A 7810-nucleotide genomic window follows, 5' to 3' on the forward strand; every position below is an offset into this window, starting at 1 on the left:
GTTGTCTTGTGTGTGCCTTGTCTGAAGATTGAACCCTTATCCTTGGCATATTGAGACGATGCTCCAAAGAACTGAACTACTCAGCTAGGGCTATCTGACACTTTCTTGATGAACATTTGGGTTGTTTCCATATTTGACTATTGTGAATATTGTTGCAATGATCATGGAAGAGTAGATATTTCTTTGAGATCATGATTTCAATTTTTTTGGATATATACCCAGAAGTGGGATTAATGGATCATAGGGCAGTTCTATTTTGAATTTTTGAAGAGACTACATTATTGTTTTTCATAGCTGCTACACTGTATTACATTCTCACCAACAGTGTACAAGCTCCTTCATACCCTTGCTAACACTTTTCTCTTTTTTTAATAATACACATCCTAAGACGTGTGAGGTGATATCTTGTTGTGGTTTTGATTTGCATTTTTATAATTATTAGTACTGGTGAGCACCTATTCATATCCTGATGTTTGGCTATTTGTATATCTTCTTTGGAGAAATGTTTATTCAAGTCCTTTGCCCATTTTTTTAATATCTCTAACATTTTTAAAAAAGATTTTATTTATTTATTTTTAGAGAGGGAAGGGAGGAAGAAAGAGAGAGAGAGAAAAACATCAATGTGCGGTTGCTGGGGTTCATGACCTGCAACCCAGGCATGTACCCTGACTAGGAATTGAACCTGTGGCACTTTGGTTCACAGCCTGTGCTCAGTCCACTGAGCTATGCCGGCCAGGGCCTTTGTCCATTTTTTAAATAGTTATTTTGAGTTTTCTTGCTATTGAGCTATAGGAATTTATCTATTTTGAATATTAACTCCTTATCAATTATATGGTTTGCAAATGTTTTTCCCATTCTAGAGATTGCCTTTTCAATTTGTTGATTCTTTTCTTGTGCAGAAACTTTTAATTTGACATCATTCCAGTTGTCAAGTTTCATTTTTGTGGCCTGTGTTTTAGGTATCATATCCAAGAAATCATTGCCAAGATCAGTGATACCACTTATATGAAGTACCTAAAATAGCCAGACTTCTATGGAAAATACAAAATAAATTTAAGAATATGTTTATAAATTAAAAAAAAATAGACTTGTAGAAGCAGCAAATAGAATGGTCATTTTCAGGTGCTGGAGGGAGGGGGAAAGCAGACTTGTAATTCAATGAATATAAAGTTTCAGTTATGAAAGATGAATATATTCTGGAGATCTGTGGCACAACATAGTCTCTATAGTCAACAATACTGTATTGCAAACTCGAAATTTTTCTGAGAGTGTAGATCTCCTATTAAGTGGTCTTACCAAGAGAAAAACAAAACAAAAGCAAAAGAAAAACAACAAAGAACCTTCTGGAAATAATAGATATGTCTGTTACCTGATGGTAGAGATTGTTTCACAGGTGTTTGCGTATGTCCAAACTGATCAAATTGTATATATTAAATATGTGTTTTTTAAGCTTTTATTTATTTATTTTTGACAGAGGGGATGGGAGGAAGAATACAGGGAGAGACACATCAATGTGTGGTTAACTCTCATGCATCCTCCACTGGGGACCAGGCCCACAACCCAGGTGTGTGCCCTGACTGGGAATTGAACAGCGACTCTTTGGTATTCAGGCTGGCACTCAATCTACTTAGCCACACCACCCAGGGTAAACATGTGTTTTTTTTTCTTGTTCAGTTATATCAATTATACCTTAAAAAGCTGTTAAAAAGAAATAATATATTTCCATAATTAAAATATTTAAATATTTTATTTTTTATTATTTTTTATTTTTTAAATTATTTTATTGTTGTTCAAGTACAGTTGTCTGCATTTGCCCCTAACATGACCCCCACCCCAGTCACCACCTCCTCCCTCCCCTGATTCCACCCTGCCTTGGTTTTGCCTATGTGTCCATTATAGCTGTTCTGGAAAACCCTTCCGTCCTTTCCCCCCATTATCCCCTCCCACCTGCCCTCTGGTTACTGTCACATTGTTCTTAATTTCACTGTCTCTGGTTATATTTTGCTTGCTTGTTTGTTTTGTTGATTAGGTTCCAGTTAAAGGTGAGTTCATATAGTATTTGACCTTCACTGCCTGCCTTATTTCACTTAGCATGATGCTCTCCAGGTCCATCCATGCTGTTGCAAAGGGTAGGAGCTCGTTCTTTCTTTATGCTGCATAGTATTCCATTGTGTAAGTATATCATAGATTTTTGACCCATTCATTTACTGATGAGCACTTACATTACTTCCAGCTCTTGACTATTGTAGATTGTGCTGTTATGAACATTGCGATGCATAGGTTCTTATGGATTGGTATTTCAGGGTTCTTAGGATATAATCCCAGCAGTGGAACTGCCAGCTCAAAAGGCAGTTCCATTTTTAGTTTTTGGAGGAAATTCAATACTGTTTTCCACAGTGGATGCACCAGTGTGCATTCCCACCAAGAGTGCACTAGGGTTCCCTCTTCTCCACATCTGCTCCAAGACTTGTTGTTTGTTGATATGCTTATGATGGCCATTCCGACCCGTGTGAAGTGGTATCACATTGTGGATCTAATTTGCATCTCTTTGATGGCTAGTGATTCTGAGCATCTTTTCATATGTGTCTAGGCCCTCTTTATGTCCTACTTGGAGAAGTGACTGTTTAGGTCTTTTGCCCATTTTTTAATTGGGTATTTCATCTTTTTGGAGTGGATTCATGTGGGTTCTTTACATATTCTGGAGATCAAACCCTTTCCCAAGGTACCATTGGCAAACATATTTTTCCATACAGTTGGTTTTCTTTTCATTTTAATGCCATTTACTTTAGCTGTGCAGAAGCCTTTTATTTTGATGAAGTCCCATTTGTTTATTCTTTCCTTTATATTCCTTGATCTAGGGGAAATATCAGTGAAAATATTGCTGCTTGGAATATCTGAGATTTTCCTGCCTATGTTCTCCTCTAGGACTTTTATGGTATCATGAATTATATTTAAATCTTTCACCCACCTTTTTTAAATGTTTATTTTAATCATTGTTCAAGTACATTTTTCTTACTCCCATTCCAGCCCACCCAACTCATCCCTCCCCACTTACCTCCCATTGCAACCCCCCCTAGGGAGTAAATGGTCCTTTGCCCATTTTTTAATTGGGTTGCTTGTCTTCTTAGAGTGGGTTCATGTAAGTTCTTTATATATTTTGCAGATTAAAGCCTTGTCTGAGGTATCATTGGCAAATATGTTTTCCCATACAGTTGGTTCTCTTTTAATTTTGATACTGTTTTCTTGGGCTGTACAGAAGCTTTTTATTTTGATGAGATCCGATTTGTTTATTCTTTCCTCTATGTCCCTTGCTCTAAGGGACATGTCAGTAAAAAAAGTTTCTGTGTGAAATATCTGAGATTTTCTTGCCTATGTTCTCCTCTAGGAGTTTAATGGTGTCACAGTTTATATTTAAGTCTTTTATCCACCTTGAATTTATTTTTGTGTATGGTGTAACTTGGTGAATGAGTTTCATTTTTCCACATGTGGCTTTCAAGATCCCCAGTGCCATTTGTTGAAGAGGATATTTTTACTCCATTTTATGTTGCTGCCCCCTTTGTCGAATATTAATTGAACATAAAGACTTGGGTTTATTTCTGGGCTCTCTGTTCTGTTCCATTGGTCTATGTGCCTGTTTTTATATCAGTACCAGGCTGTTTTGATTACAGTGCCCTTGTAATATATTTTGGTATCAGGTATTGAGATCCCTCCTACCTTGTTCTTCTTTCTCAAAATTTCTGCAGCTATTTGGGGTCATTTACAGTTTCATATAAAATTCTAAAATGTTTGTTCTATATCTATGAAATATGTCATTGGTACTTTAATAGGGATTGCATTGAATGTGTAAATTGCTTTGGGCAGTATGGACATTTTGATGATGTTCTTTCTTCCAATCCATGAATATGGTACATGCTTCCATTGGTTTGTTTCTTCTTTAATTTCTTTCTTCAGTGTTGTGTGGTTTTCTGAGTACAGATCTTTTACCTCCTTGATTAGGTTTATTCCTAGGTATTTTATGTTTCTTGTTGCTTATCAAATGGGATTTTTTTTCTGATTTCTGTTTCTCATATTTCATTGTTGTTATACAAAAATGCCTTTGCTTTCTGAATACTGACTTTGTGTCTCACTCTTTTGAGAAATTCACTTATCAGTTTGAGTAGGTTTTTGTGGAGTTGATAGGATTTTCTATGTACACTATCCTGTCATGCAAACAATGACAGTTTTGCTTCTTCCTTTCCAATATGGATGCCTTTTATTTCTTTTTCTTGTCTAATCTCTGTGGCTAGGACTTCCAATACTATGTTGAATAGGAGTGGTGAAAGTGGGCCTCCTTGTCTTGTTCCTGATCTTAGTGGAAAAGCTCTAAGTTTTCCCCATTGAGTATGATGTTGGCATAGGTCTCTCACATATGGCTTTCATTCTGTTGAGGAATGCTCCCTCTATTACACTTTGGTAAGTGTTTTTATCATAAATGGGTGCAGTACCTTATCAAATGTTATTTCCACACCTATTGATGTGATTTTGTGATTTTTGTCTTTGCTTTTGTTTATATGATGTATTACATTTATGGATTTGCATGTGCTGTACCATTATTGCATCCCTGGGTTGAATCCCACTTGATCATGGTCTATGATATTTTTAATGTATTGCTGGATGTGGTTTGCCAATATTTTGTTGAGAATTTTAGAGTCTATGTTCATCAGCGATAATGGCCTATAGTTTTCTTTCTTTGGTGTGTCTTTATCTGGTTTGGGGATTAGGACGATGTTGGCTGCATAAAAGCAGTTTTGGAGTATTCCATCTTCTTGGATTTTTTGGAACAATCTGTGAAGGATAGGGGTTAGCTCTTCCTTAAATGCATTGTAGAATTCTCCTGTTAAACCATCTGGTCCAGGGCTGGCTTTTGCGTGTTGGGGGATTTTTGATTACTACTTCAATTTCATCAACTGTTACAGGGCTGTTTAGGCTTTCTGCTGCGTCATTCAGATTTGGAAGATTAGATTTCTCTACAAATTTATCCATTTCACCTAGGTTTTCAAATTTCTTGGTATGGAGTTCTTCATAATAATTTCTTACAAAACTTTGTATTTCTGTGGTATCAGTTGTAATCTATCCTCTTTCATTTCTGATTTTATTTGGGTCCTCTCTCTTTTTTTCTTGATGTGTCTGTTTAGAGGCTTTTTGATTTTGTTTATCTTTTCAAAGAACCAGCTCCTGGATTCATTGATCCTTAGAATTGTGCTTTTAGTTTCTATGTCATTTAATTCTGCTGTGACCTTGGTTATTTCCTTCCTTCCACTTGCTCTAGGCTGTCTTTGTTGTTGTTCCTCAAGTGTTGTAGGCATAGGGTTAGGCTGTTTATTTAAAATATTTCTATATTTTTTAGGTAGGACTGCATCACTATGAACTTCCCTCTCAGGACTGCCTTCACTGTGTTTCATAAGTCATGGATTGTTGTTAATTCATTTTCACTTGTTTCCAGAAATTTTTTGATACCTTCCTTAATCTTATTCTTGACCTATTCATTGTTTAATAGCATGCTAGTCAATCTCCATGTGTTTGAGTGTATTGGGTTTTTTTCTTTGTGGTTGGTTTCTAGTTTCAGTCCCTTGTGGTTTGAGAAAATGCTTGGTATGATTTCAATTTTCTTGAATTTGTTGAGGCTTGTTTTGTGTCTTGTCATATGGTCTATCTTTGAAAGTGTTCTATGTGTGTTGAAAAGAATGTGTATTTTGCTTCTTTGGGATGAAAGGCTCTATGTATATCATTTAAGTCCTTTTGATATAGGACATTGTTCAATGCGGCAATATCCTTGTTGATGTTTTGTTTGGAAGATCTATCCATTTTTGATAGTGGGGTGTTAAAATCCCCTACTATAACTTTGTTGCTGTCAATATCTTTGTTGAAGTCCTCCAAGATTTTCTTTATGTATTTGGGTGCTCCTATGTTGTGTCCATATATGTTTAAAGTGTTTATATCTTCTTGATAGATTCTTACCTTGAGCATTATGAAGTGACCTTCTGGGTCTCTTTTTGTGTCTATTTTTTTAAGTCTATTTTGTCTGATATGAGTATTGCTACCCCAGCTTTTTTTTTCTATACATTTACTTGGAATACTTGTTTCCAGCCCTTCACTTTCAGTCTATGTACATCTTTTTTTCTGAGGTGGGTCTCTTGTAGGCAGTGTATGTGTGGGTCATGATTTCTTATCCATTCAGCTATTCTATGTCTTTGGATGGAAGCATTTAATCCATTTATGTTTAAGGTTATTATTGATAGGTGTCTATTCATTGCCATTTTTTCATACCTGTGTTCCTCTCTCTTTCACTGTTTTTCTTCCTGCTCTTAAAGCAGACCCTTTAGCATCTCTTGCAGAGCTTGTTTTGAGCAGGTATATTCTTTGAGGCTTCTTTAGTCTGGGAAACTCCTTATTTGACCTTCCATTTTAATTGAGATCCTTGCTGCATAGAGTAGTCTCAGTTGCTGGCCTTTGGTTTTCATTACTTGTAATATTCCTTGGCAATCTCTTTTGGCTTAATGTGGTTTCCCCTCACTGCTCCATTGTCTTCCTTTATTAGTTGTTGGTGGTTCCTTTGTTGGTGGGTTCTCTCTTCCATCAGGTATATTGGTGTTCACATTTCCCACCGACTCTTTTATGTGATCAGTTGGAGGCAGAGAGCAAGATTGATTAAGACAGTGCGGGTGTATTCTACAGGATTGAAAGTACCAACCTCTAGAGAAAAGATAAGAGATTGTTTGGATAAGTATAGTGTTAACTGTGATATTTCCCCTGACTAGGGAAAAGATAAAACTCTTGTTAATGGGGGGAAGGATTGTGAGTTGAATCCAGAAAATTGTGAGCTTGAGGGAGGTCAGATTATGAGATATAGTGAAAGTAAAGATAGAAAATAGGTGTAATGTAAGAGAATAGAGTTAACCACAACAGTAATAAAGTTCCAGAAGACAGTGTAATGAGCATAGATCCAGGAGGGGTGCTGTGTAGTATTTACAATTGTATGGAACAACAATTATGTACAATAATAGTAGAACAACAATCATATGAGAGAAACTATATGATCTGAATAACAAGAATAAGAAGTACACAACCCAGAGTAGTGTGCTATTGGGACACAAGTGAAGTGAAAGAAGGAAAATTAAAAATACACTACGAAAGAGAGAACAAGGAAAACCAGTCAAACAATGCAATTAAACAAACAAATAAGATGAAAAAAAACTAAACAGAAAGAAGAGAAATAAAATATACTAATAAAATAAAATAAGTAAAAATAATGGGAAAATAATAATAATAATACAAATAAACAATAACATGCAAGTACTCTGGAACAGAAAAGTGAAATTTGTCTCAATTTCTCAATTGTTGGGATTAGCCTTGTGATCCCTCTTTGGGTCTCACTCTGGTACTTTCACAACTCCAGGTCTTATTGTCTCACTTGGGGAAAAAATAAAATGAGTAAAAAGAAAAAATACATAGAAAGAAAAGCTTCCTGCTGACTTTAAACTGGCCAATTGAGTCTGCTGTTCTTCCTGGCTATAGCAGGCTGTCGGGGTTGGGTTTCGCTTATCTCCCTTCCTATGGTTTTGGGAGGATGGGAACCAGGTCTGGGCTGCACTCTTCACAGTTGCCCATCCTCCAGCCCAGTTCCTCAGTTCACTGCCAGGCCCCCAGTTCCTTTCTGTGCCCAGCTTAAGCCTTCAATCCACCAGTTGGGCTGTCCCTGAGATGGACCAATTAGCCACAACTCACACACCACCTTCTGCCTCTTTGCTGTCCAAGGTGCTAGGCACTCTCA

Source organism: Phyllostomus discolor, chromosome X, assembly GCF_004126475.2.
Source record: "Phyllostomus discolor isolate MPI-MPIP mPhyDis1 chromosome X, mPhyDis1.pri.v3, whole genome shotgun sequence".
NCBI lineage: Eukaryota > Metazoa > Chordata > Mammalia > Chiroptera > Phyllostomidae > Phyllostomus > Phyllostomus discolor.